The sequence below is a fragment of the Rattus norvegicus genome, chromosome 11, assembly GCF_021556685.1.
Source record: "Rattus norvegicus strain SHRSP/BbbUtx chromosome 11, alternate assembly SHRSP_T2T, whole genome shotgun sequence".
NCBI lineage: Eukaryota > Metazoa > Chordata > Mammalia > Rodentia > Muridae > Rattus > Rattus norvegicus.
This window is the reverse complement of record NC_141544.1, coordinates 236,660-261,563: the sequence shown is the minus strand read 5'-3', so window position 1 is coordinate 261,563 and position 24,904 is coordinate 236,660. Positions and strand designations below refer to the sequence as shown.

General features: G+C 42.8%; 1 long non-coding RNA gene across 1 annotated transcript; it reads left to right on the top strand.

Moving 5' to 3' along the window:
* The first annotated feature begins 7,600 nt into the window (after positions 1–7,600).
* On the top strand, positions 7,601–23,947 carry LOC148002389 (uncharacterized). Its single transcript, XR_015633705.1, has 3 exons — positions 7,601–7,756; positions 11,023–11,126; positions 23,042–23,947. It is a non-coding gene; the product is annotated as an uncharacterized LOC148002389 (long non-coding RNA).
* The last annotated feature ends 957 nt before the right edge of the window (positions 23,948–24,904 follow it).

Here is a 24,904-nt window from a genome sequence, read left to right as displayed (position 1 = left end):
TTTTATTGTTTATTCCCGCTGACTCTTTATTCATTATTATTTTTAAGTAAAATAAAATAAATAAAATTTAAATATGGTAAAAATATTTGTTAAACAGATATTAAAAGGGAGGTCTACAGCAGATTTTTAAACTAACGGGCACACACACACACACACACACACACACACACACACACACACACACACAAATTTCTCCCAGAGGTCCTGAGTTCAATTACCAGCAACCACAAGGTGGCTGACAACCATCTGTAATGGGATCTGATGCTCTCTTCTGGTGTGTCTGAAAATAGCTACAGTGCCACTCTTACGCATAAATAAAATAAATAAATCTTTAAAAAAAATAAAATAAAATATGAGGTTGGCTCTCTTTGCTCCTCTCTTTGCTCTTTTGCTCTTCCTCTCTTCCCCTCTTCCCCTTTGTCCCTTCTCTCCCCATTCCCCTCCCAAATTCTCTCCACGTGCTCATGACTGCTTCTTTACTCTCTTCTTCTACCTTTCTTCTCTCATTAAACCTCTCCGTGGAGGGGAGGGGTGTGTGTGTGTGAGTGGGGGGAGGGGGGAATGAGGGTTGACCAGTCTTCCTGTGTAACAGAGGTTTAAAAGGAGGCTGGTCGACAAAACGTTTTTTTGTGGTTTTTATTCTCTCTCTCTCTCTCTCTCTCTCTCTCTCTCTCTCTCTCTCTTTCTCTCTCTCTTAATCAACTCGGAAGTCGATCTGCTGTCCCTTTTTATTAAAAGCCAAAGTATTAAGTGGCGAGCCGATGTTTCAACTTTCACATTGTTCCTTTCACAAAAGAAGGGGGTTCTTTGGCTTTTCCTTTCCTTTTGAAACAAAACGAAAGGAGGAGCTCGACCAGTTGGCCTAGCTTCCCTGTTCCTTTTTCCCTCTTCCACGGTATGCTCGATGAAATAAAGTAAATAAATGAAGTTTCTAGTTATGTATTTGTTTGGGAGACCCGAACTCTCTCTCAAGAGAGAGTTGCATCTTCCCGCACCGCCCCCCCCACACACACACACAAGGCCTCCTCCCTGTATGTGGGGGGGAGGGGAGGGGTGGACAGGAGCTAGCTGAGAGGAGGTGAGACAGGCAGGGCTGGAGAATATGCAGGTCCCCTGAAGGTCAGTCAGGGAAGTACTGCTGCTGCCCTAGCACGCTTCACAGTGCCTCTTTAAGAGTTTAGGTTTTTCCACAAGTTTTCTGCCTGAAATCAGCGAGTGATGATTTCACTGTGAAATGATGTCTGATCATCGCTCTCGCTGTCCTGTCAGGGCTCCAGGCTCCTGGCAAATGTCTGACTGAAGGAAACCTTAGTTAGACTCACACCCAGCTGTTTGGAAATGGTAATGAGATTGATAGCACACCCTGGGGAAAGAGGCAGACTCCTTTTTGCTCACTCTCAATTTCCCAGCCTCGCCCTGCCAGCTCGGGGATTTCTAAGCAGGTGAATCTGGACCATATATGTACAGGGTTTGGCGTTTCGTTCATGTTTTGTGTTGAATTAAATAAAGCTTGTCAAGGGGCGGAGAGATGGCTCTCCACAGAGGTGGTTCCCCCTTTTCTTAACCCCGACTGGGACAGAAGTGCAAACTATCATCTGTCTCTGGGAGTGGGAGTGGTTGGATACAGGGAGATGGAGCATTTGCAGTTAGTAAAGTTCTGCTGTCGGTTTTGTTTTGTTTTGTTTTGTTTTGTTTCCTTTCATTTTTGGATAGATTTTTTGGATAGCCTTTTTTTTTTCTTTTTAAATACAAATTTTGTTTTCTGTGCAACATTCTGATCATAGTTTCCCATCGCAAAGCTCTTTCCAGATCCTTCCTCCCCATCCACCACCCCGTACTAACCCAGGCCTGCCCTTAGATGTGGTTGATGCATACCCAGGTGAGTCTCCATTGGAGAAAGGACGATATTCCCATCTCCTATGACTGTCAATGGCCGATGACCTAAATGCCAGTGACTTCGGACTTGACTCCATTTTCCCCTCTGAGAACTGGGTTTGGATCTGTTGAATGGAAACAGGCCCTCGGTTTTGAAACAAACAAACAAACAAACAAACAAACAAACAAACAAACACACCAAAAAAATATTTAAAGCAGGCAACAACTGCCTGCACGCCAGAAGACTGTTGACTCCTCTTTGGAGATAGTACGATGTGAAACTTGCTTAATAAGTAGAGTCCACACAACACAAAGGGAACACTTTAACAAATTATGAAGGAGAGAGGAGGGGGGTATCTACCTCCTCTTGTTTCTCCAGACTAAAGTTCATCTTCCTCTGTCTCTGAGTGCTGGTGGCTTTGCTGGTTTGGGGGGATTGGGATAGGGATAGGAAGAGAAAAGGCTTGAGTGCTGATTTTAAAGCTCTCTCTCTCTCTAAAGCTCTCTCTCTCTAAAGCTCTCTCTCTCTCTCCCCCCTCCTTCTCTCTCTCTCCACCTCACTTCCTAGGATGAAAGAAAAAAGAAATGAAAAGGAAGGCACCCACATGGTGATGCATGACTTTGATCTCACTTTGGTCTCAGCACTGGAGAGGAGAATGGAAGACCTATCTAGATGCAACGTGAAGAGGCTGTATCAGATGAGTTAATGGCTAGGGAACTGTTAGCTGGCTAGTCTGCCATTTTGTTGCAGTTGCTAATATTATAAGGACACTTTCTCATTGGTTGTTTCTGCTGTTGCTGCCAGAATTCATTACATATTCTGTTAGGCTCTTCTGTGTGATAACACACTCCGAAGCAGGCTGCTGTGAAGTCAGTCTAACTGCTTTCTTTGTTGTCTAGTTACCCGCAATAATCTTGGACCTGAACTGAACACCCAGCAGCACTTCCCGCACCCACCCATGTATAAGCTTTTATAACCTGGACCACCAACACTAGAGCGACAGGGCAGACAGAGACTATTTGGAACCGGACTTCCATTTTGAGTTGTTTTGTGTTCTTGTTTTCTCCTGTCCTGTCCTGTCCTGTCCTGTCCTGTCTCTCCTCTCTGTCTGTATGTCTGTCTGTCTGTCTGTCTGTCTGTCTGTCTGTAAATCCACACATATAGTTCTTTCCACATCTTATATCTCAAAACAAATAATGCTTTTCATGAATCCTCATTTCATTCAAGGGTACTACTCTCTAGACCAGAGGAGCCCCCTTACAATTCTCCACAGGTAGTGATGACCGGAGTGTTCAGTGCGACTAAGCAGGAATTATATGGTTGCCGCCATTATGCTTGATCTTACCGAAGGTAGGGTTGCGGGGCATGGTTGCCACGATGGCGACCAGTAGACCGTGATTGAGGAGACGGAACAATAATTAACCTACAATTCTCCCTCTCTGTCAACTGTTTCTCTGTCCTCTCTGTCTCTCTTCCCTCCTTCCCTCCCCCGTCTCTCAGACCTGAATGAGCATTGGAACTAAAGTAAATGTACATGTGAAAAGCTGAGTGTGGTGCTGCATGCTCTTTGATTGCATCACTTGAGAGGGTGAAGGTGGGTAGGGCTGTGAGCAGGCTGCAGACCTGATCCAGGTACTGATTTCCAGGGCTTTTGTGCAAAGACCCCTGACTCAACTAAAGAAATGAGGAGGAAAATAAAACAGATACAATTAACTTGGAATAAACCAAACAAACTAAGAAAAAAAGGAAGGCAGTAATGGAGTGGCCTGGCTTACAGAGGAGGGGCAGACATTTATCTGCCATTGCCTCCTCTGTTGAACACACAAACACAGGCGCCGAGAGAGCGAGAGAGCGAGAGAGCGAGAGAGCGAGAGAGCGAGAGCGAGAGAGCGAGAGCGAGAGAGCGGGCGAGAGAGCGAGAGAGCGAGAGAGCGAGAGAGCGAGAGAGCGAGAGAGCGAGAGAGCGAGAGAGAGAGAGAGAGAGAGAGATCTCTGTTAATCTGTTTGTCTCCCTCCCCTAGTTTTTCAGACAGGGTTTCTTTATGAAAAGAAAGAAACTAGTGGCTTTGCATGGACTGGTAGCTGCTGGCTGTTAAAGGTCTAGGTAAAACAATGTGATGGCCTAAGAGGAAAATAAAGAAACAGATGCAATTAACTGTTAAGGCCTAGATGCCGTGTGAATGAGGCCTACATCAGATTGGTTAAGATAACTGTCACCTGGCTAGCCTGCCATTTTAATATTGCAAGGACGCCTTCTCATAGTTTGTTTCTGCTGTCACTGCCAGAGTTCATTACATATTCTGTTAGGTTCTGTATGACACACACTCAGAAACCAAACATTGTAGAATCCAGTGTGTCCTTGAGTGCGTGTCTACAATGCGTGCGTGCGTGCGTGCGTGCGTGCGTGCGTCTGTGCATGCGTGTGTCCATGGCCATGCTAGAGCCCACCCCAGATTTGTGTTTCAGAGATCTTTACTTATTTATTTTTCCTGCCTTGGCTTGTGTAGGCACTAAGTCACCACACTTCCCGAAAAACAAAATGAAACAAAACAAAACAAAATCCACCAACAAATGGACCAAACCCAAACCCCAAGCCAAACAAACAAATATTCCTGCCTGCCTGTCTGTCTATCAGGGCTACAACAGAGAGAAGTGGAATCTTGAATGAACAAAACTAGAATACCTAAGTCTGCCTGTTTCCCCTCTTCCCACCCTCCCCTGCCCCCCAGCCCATCCCCTAGAGCTGGTCTAGCATGTTCTCTGACCCTGGGGGTGCGGTGAACCGGCCTGCTTTGCTAAACTCTGTAGTGTATAAACTTGGTAACTCTAGAAAGCAGGAGCTGAAAATGTGCAGATAAGGTGGTGGTCGAGCTGTGTGTGTGTTGGTGTGGGAGGGAGACTGCTTCGGTAACTGCTGCTTTTCAATGTCCGGCTGAAACTCTGTGCTTATGATGTATCTTTTGGTTTATTCGATTTTACTTACTGTCTATTGGGTTTGCATTTGATTTTTATTGATTTTATTGATATTTATGTTTAACTATTTTGACCTGGCTAAATGACTGACTGACTGACTGACTGACTGACTGACTGACTAAGTCTACCTGGCATACAGGAGGAATTCAAGGACGAACGATTGTTTAAGTATGACAAAAATAAGTAAGTAAGTAAGTAAGTAAGTAAGTAAGGGGGTTGGGGATTTAGCTCAGTGGTAGAGCGCTTGCCTAGCAAGTGCAAGGCCCTGGGTTCTGTCCCCAGCTCCGAAAAAAAAGAAAGAAAAAAAAGTAAGTAAGTAAGTAAGTAAGTAAGTAAATAAATAAATAAATAAATCAATAAATAAATACGATCATTTAGAAGTAATATAGGCAGAAGGAGAACATGTGGCTGTGGATGGTCTGAGGCTTCTGGCTGCTTTTGGGTGCCTCTTCACCTTTCTGCACGTGCAAACTGAGTTTAATTAAGTTCTGTTTCCCTAGAGGCTGGGAAAGGGAGAAACAGAAGTGACCTGGAACATCAGGGCTAATGGCCGGCTGCCTCCATCTTGGTGAGGTCAGGTGTCAGCCAAGCTGGCTGCCAACCATCCACAGTTGAATCCAAAGTGCCCAAATGGGACACTATAACAAATCATGTATACAGATTTGTGTATATAGAAAACATTTTTCCTTTCTCTTCTTTTCTTTTCTTGAGAAATTCAGCTGGTCCTGATGTCTTTCCCTCGGTGTGTCCCTCTGTCATCTCTCTCTCTCTGTCTCTTTGTCTTACTGTCTCTGTCTGTCTCTGTCTGTCTCTGTCTCTGTCTCTCTGTGTGTGTGTGTGTGTGTGTGTGTGTGTGTGTTCCTTAATCTCAGCAGCACTACTCATCCAATCGATTTTTCCTCTCCCCTTGTCTCCTTCACATGGCTATTACCCCACCTTAAACAGCACTAGAAGAGCCTGGCAGGCAGATATCTACCCTCTATGCTGTCAGAATTTTTTTTTTTTTTTAAAGTCAAAACCTGGATTCTCAGGAGCCATGTGGTGTGTCCTCCTAGGTTCTGGTGCCCTCTTCTGGCATGCAGACATATAGTCAGCAGAGAGAGCTGTGTGGGTGGCCGAGGCAGGCAGAGTGGACCTCTGTGAGCTTGAGGCTAGATAAGTCTACGGAGCAAGTTCCATGACTGCCTGGGCTATACCAAAAGAAACGTACCTTGAGGCAAAACAAAACAAAGCAGAAAAGGTTCTGCTTTTATTTTACAGACATGTGTTCTCTCTAGTCCTATTGACTATAGAAGTTTGATCATGAAGTCACATTGATTTTTATTACAGAGTTTATTTGTGTGTGAGAGAGAGAGAGAGAGAGAGAGAGAGAGAGAGTTTTTTCTTTAATCTTCAAACATATTTTTTATTGTTTATTTATTTTATGAGCACACTGTCACTGTCTTCAACACACAAGGAGAGGATTCCATTACAGATGGTTGTGAGCCACCATGTGGTTGCTTGGATTTGAACTAAGGATCTCTGGAAGAGCAGTCAGTGCTCTTCACCGCTGAGCCGTCTCTCCAGCCCTGAAACAATATCTTGAATAAACAATAACAAAAACACTAAAACTAAGTCTGCCAGTTTTCCTCTTTCTTTCTCTCTCTCTCTCTCTCTCTCTCTCTCTCTCTCTCTCTCTCTCCCTCCCTCCCTCCCTCCCTTCCTTCTTTCTTCCTTTCTTTCTTTTTCTTCAGATAGGATTTCTTTTTTTTTTTTTTAAAGATTTATTTATTTATTATATATAAGTACACTGTAGCTGTCTTCAGATACACCAGAAGAGGGCATCAGATCTCTTTACAGATGGTTGTGAGCCACCATGTGGTTGCTGGGAATTGAACTCATGACCTCTGGAAGAGCAGTCGGGCGCTCTTAACCGCTGAGCCATCTCTCCAGCCCCAGATAGGATTTCTTAGTGAATGATATTTATGTTGATATAAATTTTTTACGTACTTTTGACTGGCTAACTAACTAGCTAAGTCTGCCTGTCCTAAAGAAGGAGTTCCCCTGCCACAACTAAATACGTGCATAGAAAAAAAATATATAATTATTAACTTGGGATGAAACTAATGTAACAAGCAAGCAAACAAACACACAAACAAACAAAGTAGGGATGGTGGTGCTGGGTGCCTGGTATATGGGAGATGGGAGACCTGTGGTCTAGAACGTCCAGAGCTCTGGCCTCCATACTCTGGACTGCATTCTCTCTAGCAATCTTCCCAAAGTAGCTGTATTTAACCATGTTTTTATTTTTTAAATTGGCTCTCTCTCTCTCTCTCTCTCTCTCTCTCTCTCTCTCCCTCCCTCCCTCCCTCCCTCCCTCCCTCCCCCCACCACACACACAGAGGCACGTGTGAACAAGGGAATGCAAATGCACAAAATAAGTATGTTTTGATCAGAGTGAAAACAAATCACGGGAATTTTAACCATTCCACCATCATTCCACCATTCTTTTAATTTACTCTCTGTGTTTAGTCTTCCAAAGAGGGTGGCAGGTGTGTGGTTTGGTGAGTGCCGGCTGGCGGTGGCAGCGAGGAACAGAGAACAACAACAACCCCCCCTCCCCCCCATCGGGATCGGTGGAGGGTTTTAAAAATGAGTGAGCCATTTAAAAATGGTGTGGAACTGAGGTCGCCGCCACCCTCCCCTCACGCCGGAGTTTGGACGCTCCCTTTTCCTAACTGTGCCTGTTCCTTGCTAATTGTTAACCGATTCGAGAGTGCATGTCCTTTCACTTAGAGGTGGCCTGTTTTCACCGCTCCGTCCTACTTTCCTTTTCTGGGTGCCTGAGGGGGTTGGCCCCGAGTCCATCCCGCGTTCACTGTGTTCCGGCGGGACAACCGGGACCGTTTGTGCCATTCGGGAGAAGTGGTGGGTACCTGCCCCGTTGTGCGTGGGTGACTGTCCCCCTGAGCTAGGGAGGTCACTCCGGAGAGACGGAATGAGTGTGTGTGGCGGCGGCGGCGCGTGACAGTCTGTATTGGTTTGCTTGATCGAGATCGCTGTCGGGCGACACCTAGTGGCGACAAGTTTCCGCAACGCTCCTGTCCCCCCGGTTGGTGACAAAGGACGGGGAAGTGCCTGTGGTGAGCCGGCCAGGGTGAGAGGGTGACAGGCAAGCAGGCGGGTGCGCGACGGAGACGGTGTCCTGTCTGGGGACCATCTCTAGCTAGGAGGTTGTACCTGGAGAACTTCAGGGGAGGAGGGTGGCTGTACGACATATTGGGACACAGGGAGGGGTTGGTGGCAGCTGGATGAGGTCGACCAGAAGGCTTGGGCCCCGTCCCGGATTTTTTTTTTTTTTTCAAAAAAATTTTTTTTTTATTTCTTCCCTCCTCTCCCGTCCCAGCCAGCGGGACCATAGACACTTTTGAGGCCGAGAGGGTGCTGTGTCCCCGTCTTCCGAGCCGAGGTGGCCCGGCTAGGGGGCGCCACGGAGTTTTTTCTTTTCTTTTCCAGGAGTCCCTTCGGTCCCTGATAGCGGGAGCCTGGACCTCTGAGGCCGAGAGGGTGCTGTGTCCCCGCCCTCCGAGCCGAGGTGGCCCTGCTATGGGGCGCCTGTGAGACTTTTTTCCAGGATCCTCCCCGGTCCCTGCCAGCGGGAGCATGGACTTCTGAGGCCGAGGGTAGCTGTGTTCCAGGCTATCTACCATGGCCTCCTCGGTCTGTGAGCACTCAGGGTTCTAAGGTCGACCAGTTGTTCCTTTGAGGTTCGGTTCTCTTTCTTCATGGGGACCTCTTGGGGACACGTCACCGAACATGACTTCCAGACGTTCCGTGTGGCCTGTCATGTTTATCCCTGTGTCTTTTACACTTTTCATCTTTGCTATCTGTCCTTATTGTACCTGGAGATATGTGCTGATACGCTGTCCTTTTGACTCTTTTTGTCATTAAAGGACGTTGGAAGAAGCTTCCAAGGCTGTTTGCTTGTCCAGCCCTAGCTGTTTTTTTCTGAGCATGGGCCTCTTCGATGCTTGAAGCTTAACCCACTCCCCATGCGTACTCACTTCCTACTTTCCCGTGCTTTCTTGCCTGTGCTCTGTGGGGAAGCTTATGACAACCGTCCCCCGTGTCAGCTGTTCCCGATTTCCCCGTGGTGGTTGTCGTCCCTTATCGGTTGGAGTTGTTGGTGCGACTGGAAGGGTTTTCCGGGTTGGTGCTAGTGCTGCCTGGTGTGCTCCTCTGCGGTCGACGGTTTTTTTTTTTTTTGGAAGGAGTTCCCGAACCTCCGCTGCCTGTTGTGTCCCATTTTTCCACGCTATGTGGACTCTTTTAAAAAAATATATATACATACATACATACATATATTATATACATACACACATACACACATACATATATACATACACACGCACATACCTATACTCTTTCCTCTGAGATTCTCGGATGTCGACCAGTACTCGCGACGGGCACTGTCTTTTTTCTCTTTTTTCTCTTGGAGGAGGTCGACCAGATGTCCGAAGTATCTGGCGACGAGTGCCCTTTCGCGGTCGACCAGATACTGGCTTTGGAGTGTTTTCTTTTCTTTTTCTATTTTTTTTTAAATCTATATCAGTATCCACATATATCTTTCTTCTGAGATTCTCGGAGGTCGACCAGTAGTCCCGACGTCACTTTGCTTTTGGTAATCCCTCTCCACTTGACGGAGGTCGACCAGATGTACATAATATATGGCGAAGCGTACTTTACGCAGTTGACTTGGTATTGCTTTCTGGCTTTTTAAAAAAAAATTATTAAGAGCATATATATAATATATAATATACGATATATAATATATGATATACGATATACGATATATAATATATGATATACGATATACGATATATGATACATGATATATGACATATGATATGTAATATAAGATATGTAATATATGATATATAATATATACTATATAATATATGATATATGATATAAGATATATAATATGTAATATAAGATATATAATACATAACATATAACATATAACATATAATATATAATATAAGATATATAATATATAATATATATCAACCAGTTCGCCCTCCGGACTCTCCACCCCTCCGCATTGGAAAACGAGGTCGACTAGTTGTCCTATGCCTTACAAGGCATTGACTGGTACTGGCAGTACTATGGTTTTTTGTTTTTGTTTTTGTTTCTTTCTCTTTTTTTTTCGGAGCTGGGGACTGAACCCAGGGCCTTGCGCTTCCTAGGCAAGCGCTCTACCACTGAGCCACTGAGCTAAATTCCCAACCCCAGTACTATATTTTTAGGTTTACATTCAATTTTCTCTCTCTGTCCCCTGGGGACAAAGCTCTTGTAAGGCGGGAGAGAAGAGAAAGGAAGGGCAGAATCAAGTTGCAGAAGGATGACCCAGACCTGGGTGGTCTTGAATGGCCCTAGGTAGATTTGTGTACTACGTGTGTGGCACTAGCACAGGATAAAAGGTTCAGACATTTTTAATATTTACTGTAACACCTGGGGTCTGACTGGCTTCAACACAAGCTTTTGTTATCTCTACTCAATTTAACAGGACTGTGTTAATAATAAAAATAAGCAATGTGGAGAGTTCATTCACAGAGGGTTAGTGTCAGACTAGGCCAAGAGACAGTCTGATCCCCTGTGACTAAAGATACAGACAATGTTGAGCCATCTCTCAGGGCCTGAAAATCAGGCCCTGTGCCTGAGAAGCCAATGCTCTTAGGGACCGATCCCTCTATTCTGTCCCATGAGAGTGACATTAATAGTGATGTGTGATTCGATGCTCCTACCTCCACCCTGATGACCCAGAAGCAAAATAAAGTTTATAGTCTTTATAGGAAGTAACTCAGGCCTGGTGCTTAAAGACATTTTCCAGCCCAAATCGCCCCAAAATTAGGGTTGAGTAAAACAAAGAAACAACAAAAAACAAAATAGAGAAACTGACAATACAAATCTTTGAATAAATAGTTGTCGACCTCTTGATCAAAGTCACGGAACTTGAGTTTATCTTATATGTTGTAAAATAGGCAGCACCGTTGGCTCACACGGACACACGTCAGGTTTACTATGCTGGAATCTACGCCTACTTTGAGAAGAGAAATGAACTTGCAGGTATGCAGTATGTTTACGGATGGGCCGTGAATCCTCTTTATTCTTTGGATCTTTATGTGCCTTAGGTGTCAGAGTAGCTGTGACCTCTCCTAGTAACAAAGGGTCGACTGCAAATCACCAAATGTAAATTATTGGGCCTCATGGACATCAGCATGGAACACACCCCAAAGTAAGTAAGAATCATGGTAAAACATCCAAAAGCCTGAAGTCTCACCCTTGGAACACAGGAAGGTAGATATTACAGAACTGATATCTAATGGGACTACAGAACCACATTCTGTAGTCCATGCTGTCTATGATTTACTGATGTCAGGTATTTTTTGCATAAAATAAAAAATTGGGAGTTAATAATTTTAAGTAGGTACACAATATCTACACTGTTAAATTCACTCTGTTGCTTGGCCACCTTTGTTGCCAAAATCATTGCAAAAAAACTAGAATTGAAAAACGGAATTTTTGAGTACACATTCAGAAATACCTATAAAGTCCCCTATCAAGGAATGAACAATTGGAAAATGAAATACAATATTCACTCAATTAAATGTCTGTAGGGAATAAATGGCCTTTGGGAAACAGAGAGAACCTAGGAAATTGAGCTGTTTGTTACAGGAATGGACCTGGGAATAGAATTATTATCCAGAAGAATTTCCTACATCCCATGTTCCTAGATCTTTTCTACCCAAGACAAGCCCCTAACTAACTTTCTCCATTCAGAACATGTAACCACTAAGGAAGCAAAGAGAAGTTTCTAGCTGTAGAGAGATGTAGTAAATAAATGTTTCCACTGTGTCACAGGAGACACTCCTGGAAAGGGCACCCTCGAATCTGGTCAATGTAAGGAAAGCTGTTCAGCAGGTAGGCCATGGCAGTTCTCAGTGACATCATCATTAGCCCCTCCCTGAAAAATCTCTTGTATCCTGGAGAGCCCTAGCTTCTTCTGTGATCACAAGTGTCCTGACTGGATCTGCCTCTCAGATATTCCTTCAGTACCTCTAGGGTTTACTAATTGGCCTCTAATTCAGAGTAAACAGCCATTTGGAAGGGAGAACAAAGAGAATGAAAAGAACAGAGTTGGGGATAAAGAAGCTGGCCTTCTGTCTTGGTATAAGAAAAGAAGAAATACGTGGTCCATGGGAAAGCATAGTGAGTCCTGTGTAGGGGTTGAGTGGGTGTGCTGAAGAGATAGCCTTGATCTGAGCCTTTCATTTATGGGAAACAGGAGTTGGGAGCCTCTCAGAAACATCTGTACTTCCCTGCTTGTTTTTGTTGGTAGAAATCAGAGAGTTTATATCATTAATTTCTTTATTCCAAAAGCCAGGTATTGGGAAGGGCACAGTTGTTTTCCTGAGAGCTCATGGCTTTTACTCTTTTTGCCCAGAAGAAAAGGGTCCTAACGAAAAAGGGAAAGACAAGTATTGTGTCCTCAGCTCAGAGTAAACTCCTCCATGGTTTGGATTCCTATAATGCATTTTGTTTCTAACTCTGATATCTGGGAGAGAGAAGTGCTTGTAGTTGAGACTTCATCATCTCAGTCTTTCCACTAGTATTAGTCGGAAATACTAATTTCAGGGAATGAAAGTGACAGTGACCCTCTAGATATCTGAGTCAATAGGTCTGATTACCTTGCAGTTTTAGTTACTTTTATTTCTTTCATTTATTTTTTAATTTTTAAGCTAATTTAATACTTTTTTCGATATTTCTATATTTACATTTCAAATGTTATTTCCTTTCCCAGTTTCCTGTCCATAAGAGACCTAAACGTTCCCCTTCCTTTCTATTTAAACCTCCCTTACTCCCCCTTGACATTCCCTTGAACTGGGGGTCAAACCTAGGGAGGACAAAGGGCCTCTCCTTCCTTTGGTGCCCAACAATGCCATCCTCTGTTACATATGCAGTTGGAGCCATATGTCTGTCCATGTACAGTCTTTGGATATTGGTTTAGTACCAGAAAGCTCTGGTTCATTGGCAATGTTGTTCTTATGGGGTTGAAAGCACCTTCAACTCTTGTAATCCTTTGTCAAAATCTACCAACAACATGTCCATTTACAATTTTCTGTTTTGCCACTAACATTCACTTGTGTATTTGACATGCTCTAGCTGTGCCTCTCAGGAAAGATCTATATCCAGTTCCTGGAACCATGCACTTCTTAGCTTCATTAATCTTATCCTAGTTTTGGTGGCTGATCTATCTATCTATGTATATATGCTTTTGGTGGCTTCTACAGCTATGAGGTTAGGTGGAATTTTAACGTGGATTCTGAACAGCTAGGTCAAGAACGGAGAATCCACAATAGACAATGCCCAAGAGACTCCCTCCTGTTCTTATGAACCTATTGAAGTTGAGGTTTCACTGGACCTCAAGACATTCCTCTCCCTGCCCATCCTCCTGTACCTTATGTTTGGCCTGAAGTAAGAATCATGTTAAAACATCCAAAAGCCTGAAGTCTGGACCTGGGAACACAAGGAGGTAGATATTACAGAACTGATATCTAATGGGACTACAGAACCGCATTCTATAGTCCATGCTTTCCTTTGATTTACTAATGTCAGGGATTTTTTTGCATAAAATAAAAATTTGGGAGTTTATCATTTGAAGTAGGTACACAATATTTACACTGTAACATTCACTCTATAGCTTGGCCCCCTTTGTGGCCAAAATCATTGCAAAAACTAGAATTGGAAAACGGAATTTTTGAGTACAGATTCAGGAATATATATATAAGGTCCCCTATCAAGCAATGAACAATAAGAAAGTGAAATACAATATTCAGTCAATTAAAGGTCTCTAGGAAAAATATTGGCCTTTGGGAAACAGAGAAAACCTAGGAAATTGAACTGTATGTCACAGGAAAGAACCTGGGAATAAAAATATTATCCAGAAGATGCTCCTCCACTCCATGTTCTTAAATCTTTTCTACCCATGCCAAGCCCCTGACTAACTTTCTCCATTCAGAGCATGTAACCACTGATGAAGCAAAGAGAAGTCTCTAGCTTTAGAGAGATGGAGTAAGTAAAGGTTTCCACTGTGTCACAGGAGACACTCCTGGAACGGGCACCCTCGAATCTGGATAATGTAAGGAAAGCTGTTTATAGGTAGGCCATGGCACGTCTCAGTGACATCATCATTAGGCACTCCCTGATAAATCTCTTGTAACCTGCAAAGCCATAGCTTCTTCTGTGATGTCACAACTGTTCTCGTGACTGCAACTCCTTCTCAGATATTCCTTCAGTACCTCTAGGGTTTACTACTTGGCCTGTAATTCAGAGTAAACAGCCATTTGGGAGTGAGAACAAGAGGATGAAGAGATCAGAGATGGGGAGAAGGAAGCTGGCCTCCTGTCTTGGTATAAACAATGAAGAAATACGTGGTCCATGGGAAAGCTCTGAGTCCTTGGTAGGGTTTTAATGAGTTTTCTGAAGAGATAGCCTTGATCTGAGCCTTCCACATATGGGAATCAGGAGCTGGGAGCCTCTCAGAAACCTCTGGACTTCCCTGTTCTTATGGTTCCTGGAAGTCAGAGAGTTTATATTATTCATTTCTTTATTTCAAATGCCAAGTGTTGGGAAGGGCACACTTGTTTTCCTGAGATCTCATGGCCTTTATTCTTTTTGTCAAAAAATAAATGTCCTGAGGAAGAAGAGATGGACAAGTATTGTGTCCTCAGCTCAGAGTAAACTCCTCCATGCTTTGGATACCTATGGTGCAGTTTGTGTCTGACACTGGTATCTGGGAGAGAGAAGTGCTTCTGGTTGAGGCTTCATCATCTCAGACTTTCCACTAGTATTACTCTGACTACCACTTTAGATATCCGAGTCAATAGGTGTGACTAGTTGTCAGTTTTCTTTTCTTTTATATATTTCATTTTTTTTTCCGGAGCTGGGGACCGAACCCAGGGCCTTGCACTCCCTAGGCAAGCGCTCTACCACTGAGCTAAATCCCCAACCCCTTATATATTTCATTTTTTATTTTTTAGCAAAATTTATTGTTTTTTTTAACTGGATGTTTCTATATTTACATAAAATATTATTTCCTTTCCCAGTTTCCTGCCCATAAGTTCCCTACCCGTTCCCTTCCCCTTCTTCTCTAACCCCCTGTTCTGCCCCTTGACCTTTCCTTGAACTTGGAGACAACCCTAGGGAGGACCAAGGGCTTCTACTTCCATTTTGCCCAACAAGGCCATCCTCTGTCACATACGAATTTGGAGCCATAGGTATGTCCACGTACATTCTTTGATTAGTGGTCTAGTACCAGAAAACATTGGTTCATTTGCATTGTTTTTCTTATGGGGTTGTAAGCCCCTTCAACTCTTGAATCCTTTGTCAAAATCTACCAACTAGAGGAATTTTTTCAGTTCACTGGTTTGCCACTAGCATTCACTTCTGTATTTGACATGCTGTAGCTTTGTCTCTCAGGAAAGACCTAAATCCGGTTCCTGGCAAAATGCACCTCTTACCTTCATCACTCTTATCTAGTTTTGGTGGCTGATGTACATATATAATTTTGATGGCTTCTACAGTTATGAAGTAAGGTGGAATTTAAAACATGAATTCTGGGCAACTAGGTCAAGAATGTAGAATCCACAATAGACAATGCCAAATAGACTCCCTCCTGTTCTTACGAACCTACTGAAGTTGAGGTTTCACTGGACCTCAAGCCATTCCTTTCCCTGCCCATCCTCCTGTATCTTATATTTGGCCTGAAGAAAGAATCATGGTGAAACATCCAAAACACTCGAATCTGGCCCTGCGAGCACAGGAAGGTAGATATTGCAGACCTGATATCTAAAGTATATAGAGAATTGAATTCTATACTCCACGTTGTCATTTTCTTTTCTGATGTTTGGTAATTTTTAGATAAAATAAGGATTTAGGAGTTAATCATTTGAAGTAGGTACACAATACTTACACTGTTAAACTCACTCAATAGCTGGATCCCCTTTGCTGCCAAAATCATTGCACAAAATGGAATTGGAAAACAGAAATTTTGAGTACACATTCAGGAATATTTATAAAGTCCCCTATTAAGGAATGTACAATTAGAAAATGCAATACAATATTCACTCAATTAAGGTTTGTAGGGAAAATCCTGGCCTTTGGGAAACAGAGAAAACCTTGAAAATTGAACGGTATATCACAGGAAAGAACCGGGAATAAAATTATTATCTAGAAAAATCTCCTACATTCCATGTTCCTAAATCTTTTCTACCCATGCCAAGCCCCTGACTAACTTTCTCCATTCAGAGCATGTAACCACGGATGAAGCAAAGAGAAGTCTGTAGCTTTAGAGAGATGGAGTACATAAAATTTTCACTGTGTCACAGGAGACGGAAACGGCACCCTTGAATCTGGTCAATGTATGGAAAGCTGTTTAGTAGGTGGGTCATGGCAGATCTCAGTGACATCATCATTAGGCCCTCCCTGATAAATCTCTTATAACCTGGAGAGATGTCACAAATGTTGTCATGACTGCAACTGCCTCTCAGATGTTCCTTCAGTACCTCTAGGGTTTACTAATTGGCCTGTAATTCAGGGTAAACAGCCATTGGGGGAGTGAGAACAAAGAGGATGAAGAGATCAGAGATGGGGAGAAGGAAGCTGGCTTTCTGCCTTGGTATTAAAAAAAGGGAGAAATATGTGGTCCATGGGAAAGCTCAGTGAGTCCTTCCTAGGGGTTGAGTGGGATCACTTAAGAGATAGCCTTGATCTGAGCCTTCCACATATGGGAATCAGGAGCTGAGAGCCTCTCAGAAGCATCTGGACTTCCTTGTTCTTATGGTTCCTGGAAGTCAGAGAGTTTATATCATTCATTTCTTTATTCCAAAAGCCAAGTTTTGGGAAGGGCACAGTTGTTTTCCTGAGAGCTCATGGCCTTTATTCCTTTTGTCCAAAAGAAAAAGGTTCTAAGGAAGATAGGATGGACAATATTGTGTCCTCAGCTCAGAGTAAACTCATCCATGCTTTGGATCCCTATAGTGCAGTTTGTGTCTGACTCTGATATCTGGGAGAGAGAAGTGCTTCTATTTGAGACTTCATCATCTCTGTCTTTCCACTAGTATGACTCTGAACACCACTTTAGATTTCCGAGTCAATAGGTGTGATTAGTTGCCAGTTTTCTTTTCTTTTATATCTTTCTTTTTTTTTTTTTTTAGCAAATTTTAGTGCTTTTTAAAACTGGATGTTTCTATATTTACATTTAAAATGTGATTTCCTTTCCCAGTTTCCTGCCCATAAGATCCCTACCTATGGGCTGGAGAGATGGCTCAGCGGTTAAGAGCACCGACTCCTCTTCTTGAGGTACTGAGTTCAATTCCTAGCAACCACATGGTGGCTCACAACCATCTGTAATGAGATCTGATGCCCTCTTCTGGTGTGTCTGAAGACAGCTATAGTGTACTGATATACATTAAATAAATATTTAAAAAAAAAAGATCCCTACCTATTCAGTATCCCTTCTTCTCTAACCCCCCTTACTGTGCCTTCAAATTCCCTTGAACTGGAAGTCAAACCTAGGGAGGACCAAGGGCTTCAACTTCCATCGGTGCCCAACAATGCCATCCTCTGCCACATATGCAGTTGGAGCCATAGGTCTGTCCATGTATAGTCTTTGAATATTGGATTAGTACCAGGAAGCTCTGGTTCATTGGCAATGTTGTTCTTATGGGGTTGAAAGCTCCTTCAGCTCTTGTAATCCTTTCTCAAATTCCACCAAGAGGTCTGTTTTCAGTTCAGTGGTTTGCTGCTAGCATTTACCTCTGTATTTGACATGCTCTACCCGTGTGTCTCAGGATAGATATATATCTGATTCCTGTCAACATGCTCTTCTTAGCTTCACCAATCTTATCTAGTTTTGGTGGCTGATATACATACATCCATATATGCATCTTGGATAATTTGAGCTTTTGGGCCAATATTCACTTTTGGTGACTGCATTCTATGTGAGTTTTTCTGTGATTGGGTTGCCTCACTCAGGATGATATTTTCTAGTTCAATCCATTTTTCTATGAATTACTTGAAATCATTTTTTTGATAGCTGAGTAGTACCCAATTGTGTAGATATACCACATTTTCTGTATCCATTCCCCATAATTGTCATCTGGGTTCTTTCCAGCTTATGGGTATTATAAATAAGGTGCTATGAACATAGTTGAGCATGTGTCTTTGTTGTATGTTGGAGCATCTTTTCTGTATATGCTCAGGAGGGGTATGGCTGAGTCCTCAGTTAGTGCAATGTCCAATTTTCTGAGGAACCTGCAGACTGATTTCCAGAGTGGTTGTACCAGTTTGTAATCCCACCAAAAAGGAGTGTCCCTCTTTCTCTACATCCTTATCAGCTCTGCTGTCTCCTGTCTCTTTATTTCAGCCATTCTGACTTGTGTGAGGTGGAATCTCAGGGTTGTTTTCATTTACATTTCCTTGATGACTAAGAATGTTGAACATTTCTTTAGGTGCTTCTCAAATACGTGATTTTTCTCAGTTGAGAAATCTTTGTTTAGTTCTGTACCATAATTCTAATAGGGTTATTTGTCTCTCTGAAGTCTAACTTCTTGAGTTCTTTGTATGTATTGGTAATAGCTCTGTATTAGATGTAGGATTGGTATAGACCCTTTCCAAATTTGTTTCTTGCTGTTTTGTCCTAATGACAGTGTCCTTTGGCAGGCATTTTTCTACTACAGTGAAGAACTGTCAGTTAGTGAACTAGAGCAGGGACTGGCTCTTCCTGACTTCCCTACTTGTCCTGAACAGTAATTGGGGAAACTAAACAATCATGTTCTACTCCTACAAGGCATGTGTATCTACAGTCGTGGGTCTAGAGAGACCTACCCATGATTCTGGGCATCTGAACATCAACTGTATGCTGATGGAGTTTGTAGTTTTCATCCTGGCTTCTGTAACTACAGGCTATGGTGTTCTGAAGCCAAATTACACCATGTGCAGCTGTGAATAGGCTTGAGGACGCTGTCTCCTTGGATTTCTGAAGCATTGCTAAGGGATCCAGAGGAAATCAGCACCCTCTACTCAACAGATCTCTGGGAATGCTGACATTCTTGCTTCATCTCTCTATGAAGCTAGGTCAAATGATCACCTGTCAGGTATGTACTTGAATATCCTTCAGTGTGCTAGCATTGTACTGCAATGAAATACTATGCAGGAAGAGGTGTGTGAAACACCTCAACACTTCCATTAGAGATCAGTGAGATGAGCTGTATTTACATTCAAATGACTGTGTATGTTCCTGGTCTTTGGCTTTGATCATGCAGATCTATTCTCTCATACTTCATTGTTCATGTGGCCAAGTTGTGGGGAAAGCACCACTCACAATTGTTTCCCATCCTCCTTCACAGGGTAATACATTTTAGTGCAACCCTTCACATCCTATATTCTAGATTAACTGACCTAACTTTTCTTCTATAATGCATCTCTATTATCCGTACACCATGCATGTGTGTGTGTGTGTGTGTGTGTGTGTATGTGTATGTGTGTGTGTTTGTGTATGTGTGCTTAAATGGTTAGTTTGTATGCAAGTTTACAGAAACCTTGTCACTGAAAGGAGTCTATGTAAGAAATCTATAAACTGTGGATGGGGTAGAATGTTCTCCCACAATGTGACCTTCTAGAAAGAGTAGCATAATCTTCAATAAAAGAATACACTTGAAAGTAAAACTTGGAGGAAATGCCCTGCCATGTCTTCATTATCACTGTGATCACTGACATTGTTCTCTAGGCTTCTGTGGCCAGATATGTGGGCTCTGACGCCAAGTTGTATCCTGTGGATCTGTGAATAAGCTGAAGGAGGCTGTCAACTTGGTCACATGACACATGTGAAAGGAATGAGAAGGCAGTAGCAGGCCATTGTGACACTGCCCTCCCAGTAGAAACATGGAAGTGTTGACAATCAGAGTGTGGGAGTCTCATGTTTGAACTTTGACACCTAGCTAGGCAAAGTGTAACCTGTCAGTTCACTTCCTGAGTACCATCCACAAACCAAGGGTAGGCTCAGATGAAGCACTGTTGAAGACAGATACTGTCCCTTGTGAGCTGCATCTCAGGGTATGTGGAAGACCATTCAGCCTCCTGTGACATGGGAGATCAGAGTAATGAGAGGCAGACAGAGGGGACAAATCTGTGTTTATTTTTCTGGGCCACCATAACTACATTTTCCAGGCTAAGGATTTGCTCATGGAAGTCTAGTGTCTCACATTGGTATAGGCCAATCTGTATGAAGTCTTTTTTTTCCTTTTTCCTTTTTTTCAGAGTTGGGGATCGAACCCAGGGCCTTGCGCTTCCTAGGCAAGCACTCTACCACTGAGCTAAATCCCCAACCCCTGTATGAAGTCTTAATAGCACAACTGACCCCAGGCTTCTTTCTTAGTTACTGGGATTTACAGGCAGTCCGTCATACCTTGTCATCTAGATTCACAAATTCTTTTCTGGCTTCATGTACACAAGGCATATTCTTTCATTCTCTCTCTGTGTATGTGTCTTTCTCTCTGTGTGTGTCTCTATGCCTCTCTGTCATATATTTTCCTCTTTTCTACAACAGTCTTTACAAATGAAAGCACATTTCATACCAGCGTATGCACTTGATTCTCTCATAAACCCCAGTGTGATCTGAACTTGCTGTCCAATGGAGAACCACAATTAGAAATAGAGTTGATGTCCAACTCTACTAGACTAGAACTTTGAGAACTGAGAAGATGTAGAAAATTCAATAACTCCCAACAAGCCTAGGGTCCAAGGAGCATGTATAGAAGAAAAATTTTCAGAGATCCAAGAAATGCCTGCCAGGCTGACCATGGGCTAGCTTCTCTTTGCAGGGTCTTCCAGCATCAGGAGAAAGGTAAAATGGGGCTTCAATAAACCTGTATAGTTTAAGAATACCTAGTCTCGGGGCTGGAGAGATGGCTCAGCGGTTAAGAGCACCCGACTGCTCTTCCAGAGGTCATGAGTTCAATTCCCAGCAACCACATGGTGGCTCACAACCATCTGTAAAGAGATCCGATGCCCTCTTCTGGTGTATCTGAAGACAGCTACAGTGTACTTATATATATAATAAATAAATAAATCTTAAAAAAAAAAAGAATACCTAGTCTCTTCCCTTACTTTACCCTTCCCTGTCTGTATGTTCCTAATGGATGTTGTACATAAATGTAGTAGTGACACCCTTTAAAGAGTATAGACCTTGTCACATGTGGCACCCAACAGATGAATTTGACTTTTTATCCCTGGTTGAAGCTCCTTACCAAAGATCTATAACATCTTTTTCCCTATGACTGCTGCTTTGTTTTGGTGTGTGTGTGTGTGTGTGTGTGTGTGTGTGTGTGTCTGTCTGTCTGTCTGTCTGTCTGTCTGTCTGTCTGTTTCTTCCACATGATACCTCTCTATACTTCAGTTTGACTTCTTAATTGCTCATTCCAAGATTGACCCATCATGCTTTCTGTGAGTGTTTGCTTTTGATGACTCAAATTACACCTGTGTTAATCAATGCACCTGTAGCCAGAACTGTGTACAACTGATCACATCACGACCTGCCTCATGGCTAAAATAAGTAATTTTTGAGGCTCTGAGGGAAGTTTTTAATCAGAATTTATATGTTTTCTGGATTTTTTACTCCCCCATCCAAACTGTAGTAGTCTGCGTAAATTCCCGAAATCTTTGCTTAATTGTATTTATCTATGTACCTGGCCTACTGGGAAGGCATCATCCCAACCCTCCAATATTACTTAGCAGGAGCAATAGATGAGGAATTTGAAGAAACTGGTCGTTTAGCTATAGAAGATGTCCCCTGAGAGGGATTAACTGTGTGGAATCATCAGTACACTGACAATCATCCTGACCTAAATTCTCAGCTTCCTTTCTTCCTTGTCATTTTAAGTGTGCTACCAAAGGTGGGGAGGACCATTTCTCGGCTGTGTTTGAAAATTGACTCTTCACTATCCATGCATGAAGGTGGGAAAAAAATCAATGAAGTAGTGATATTTCTGGTTTAAAAGGGAGAGTGATTGAAAGTCTTCCCTTGTGTCTCAGGCAAAGCCCCTGGAAAGGGCAACTTGGCTTATTGATTTGGAGAAGAGCTAGTTAATGGGTAGTTATGTGCTGTTGAAGGGGACATTCCTCTGGATACTCTAATATATGCTGGAATTTCCATGGTATTCTCTGTGATGTCACTAGTGTTATGGAAACAGAAAATGCCCTTGTGACATTTAGTTAGTAATTATTGGTTTACCCACAGAATTGTTTTTCAGAATAATCAGGCTATTTCCAGATAAAACAGAGAGCATGGAAAGACGAGAGAGAGAGAGGAAGAAGATATTGGGACTTCTTTCTTCTTATAAAAGTGCAAAACATAAATTATCTGGTGGAAAGCAGAGAGAGTGAGCCCTGGGCTTGTGCTGAGGAACTTCCAGGAGGAGGTGGTCTTGGCTCAGGACTTCTAGGAGTAGGACTTATGATCTGAAGCCTCTGGATTCCTAAAGAAGAGACCCAGAGTCAAGAATATATGATGAATGTTTGGCAGAGAGCCAGGAATTGACAAGCATGCAGCTGGTTTACTATGAGTTTCTTAATTTCATTCTGAATGAGGAAGAATACCAATAAGAGCCACAGGGATAAAAACTTTGACTCTCAGGGTACAGTATTGAACTTCATCTTCAGAGGATTCCTGGACATGTCATTGAAATTTTATGACAAGAACTGAGAGGGCTACTCCCCTGGACATGTATCAAGGTCTCTGACTCTTTATCTTGAACATACATGTTTAAGACTTGGTGGTTCTAAGCACTATGGATTCCAGGACTTACCTGCATCACATCAGATATGAACTGAAAATGTCCTCCAATTCTTTATGTCTTGGCCAGATTTTGTTGTTTAGGGCCAGTGGACTGCAGAAGGAAGTGAGGCATACATATGTCTAGCAATCATGGTTGGGAGCAGGAAAGTAGCTAATAGGTATAACTTGAAGAGAGCTCTTTCAGTGTTTCAAAGTATCTGTAGAATTCCCCTTTCCTATGCTTCGCTGTAGGACTCAGCATGTTCTCTCCTGTGCCTGGGCCATTACTACGCATGTTCCCTTGTATTTATCTACAGGGTCTGCTGTGAAGGCATCATGCCAACCTTCCACCGTCAATGAGCAAGTACAGCAGATTAAGAAGTTGGAGAAACTGACTAATGAGCTCCCGAAGATGACCTGTGTGTTGGGTAAACTCCCAGGAATACTGACCCTTTGCACCAACAGCATTTGGACAAAAGATAGCCATTATGCCCACTTCTTTGTTGACTGTCCTGACCCCTCTGTGTTAACCTCAGTTTTCTAACATCACAGGAAACTGTAATTGTAATGTCGTCATGCACAAACTAATTTTCTTATGTGCCTCTCAGAGTTAAACATGAAGACAGGATAGGAGTGTGATGGGAAGCTATTTCATTTCTCAGATAAGCAGAAGCTTTGATTGGAATAACAGTCTTGGAATATGGCAAGTAATGTGTGAGCTCTCTTCCTGGACAGAGAATGCATTTTCTGTCTTCAGAGGAACAGAGAGCTGGTCAGCTTCAGAAGCACAGTAACTTAAACTTAGATAAGTAAACTTTCATTTATTTATTTTAAAGATTTATTTGATTTGATTTATGTGCATATTTTGTAACTGTCAGACACAACAGAAGAGGGCATTAGATGCCATTATAGATGGTTGTATGCCATGATGTGTTTGCTGGGAATTGAACTCAGGACTATGGAAAAGCAGTTAGTGCTCTTAAATGCTGAATCATCTTACCAGACTAACCTACTGTTGATGATGGTGGTGGTGGTGGTGGTGATGATGATGATGATGATGATGATGATGATGATGATGATACCACAACTCCAAATAGATCAAGACTTACCCTCCTGCAATGGTCTTCCCCCTCCCCTGTCTCAAAAAGAACCTACAATAAAGAAGACACCATCACAGCTGCCCATTTTCCCCAGCACTAAATAAAGAAAAGTTTTACATTGTCTTGGTTATGGAGATTCTCTTGTTCACTGGGCTCATAGCTTCAGACCTGAAGCCAGGTAGACTATGGAAAATGGAGCTCCTTTTGGAGGAAGCTGCTTACCTTGGAGGAACTGGGAAACAGTGAGCAAGAGTAAGATGTTGGTCCACCACCTTATCCCTTGCTGAGAACAAAGTTTCCTCTTCACAGCCTGAGAACTGGGTAAGGAGGGTAAGCTGGCATGGCTAACAAGCCAATCCAGTTTTCCATTGGGTATAGAGGGGGAGCATTTCATTGACTATGCTGAATGTATCTCCTGTCCACTGTGTTCTAATCCCATGCAAGGAAAGTTTGGTTGATTTTGTCTGTCCTGTGTCCCAACAAGAGTCTTTCACATTCTGAATGCTGTTTCTTCACTGATATGAACCTTGAGAGAACGGAGGGAGCCAAGGAAAGCCACAGACAACATTCTACATTCTAGAAAATCAAGGCCTTCTCATAAAAAACACTTCCTTGTAGCTGTGAATTCAGCAGGGAGGCAAATTACAACCAATGTCTGATAATGCAGCTGATATCTGGTATACAGGCCTGTCGACTAACTATTCCATGGGGAGAAAGAAAGCATCAAAAATTAGCATGAGGGGTTGGAGATTTAGCTCAGTGGTAGAGTGCTTGCCTAGCAAGCACAAGGCCCTGGGTTTGGTCCCCAGCTCTGAAAAAAAGATAAAAGAAAAAAATTAGCATGAGATACAAAAAAAAGACTTAAAAATGAGTCAGAACTCTGTCACGTGTAGTAAGTGGTCCCAGTGAGGGTTACAAATAACATGAAGGGTATTTGTTTGAGCAACAGTTACTCTGCTGAAGAACTCAAATGTTCATTTGTGCTTGAAAATCTGTCACAGAAGACTGTATTGATATCATACACTAGTCCAGAGAGACCATAACCAAAAGTATATTATTCCTTCTGTAGTACAGGGTTGA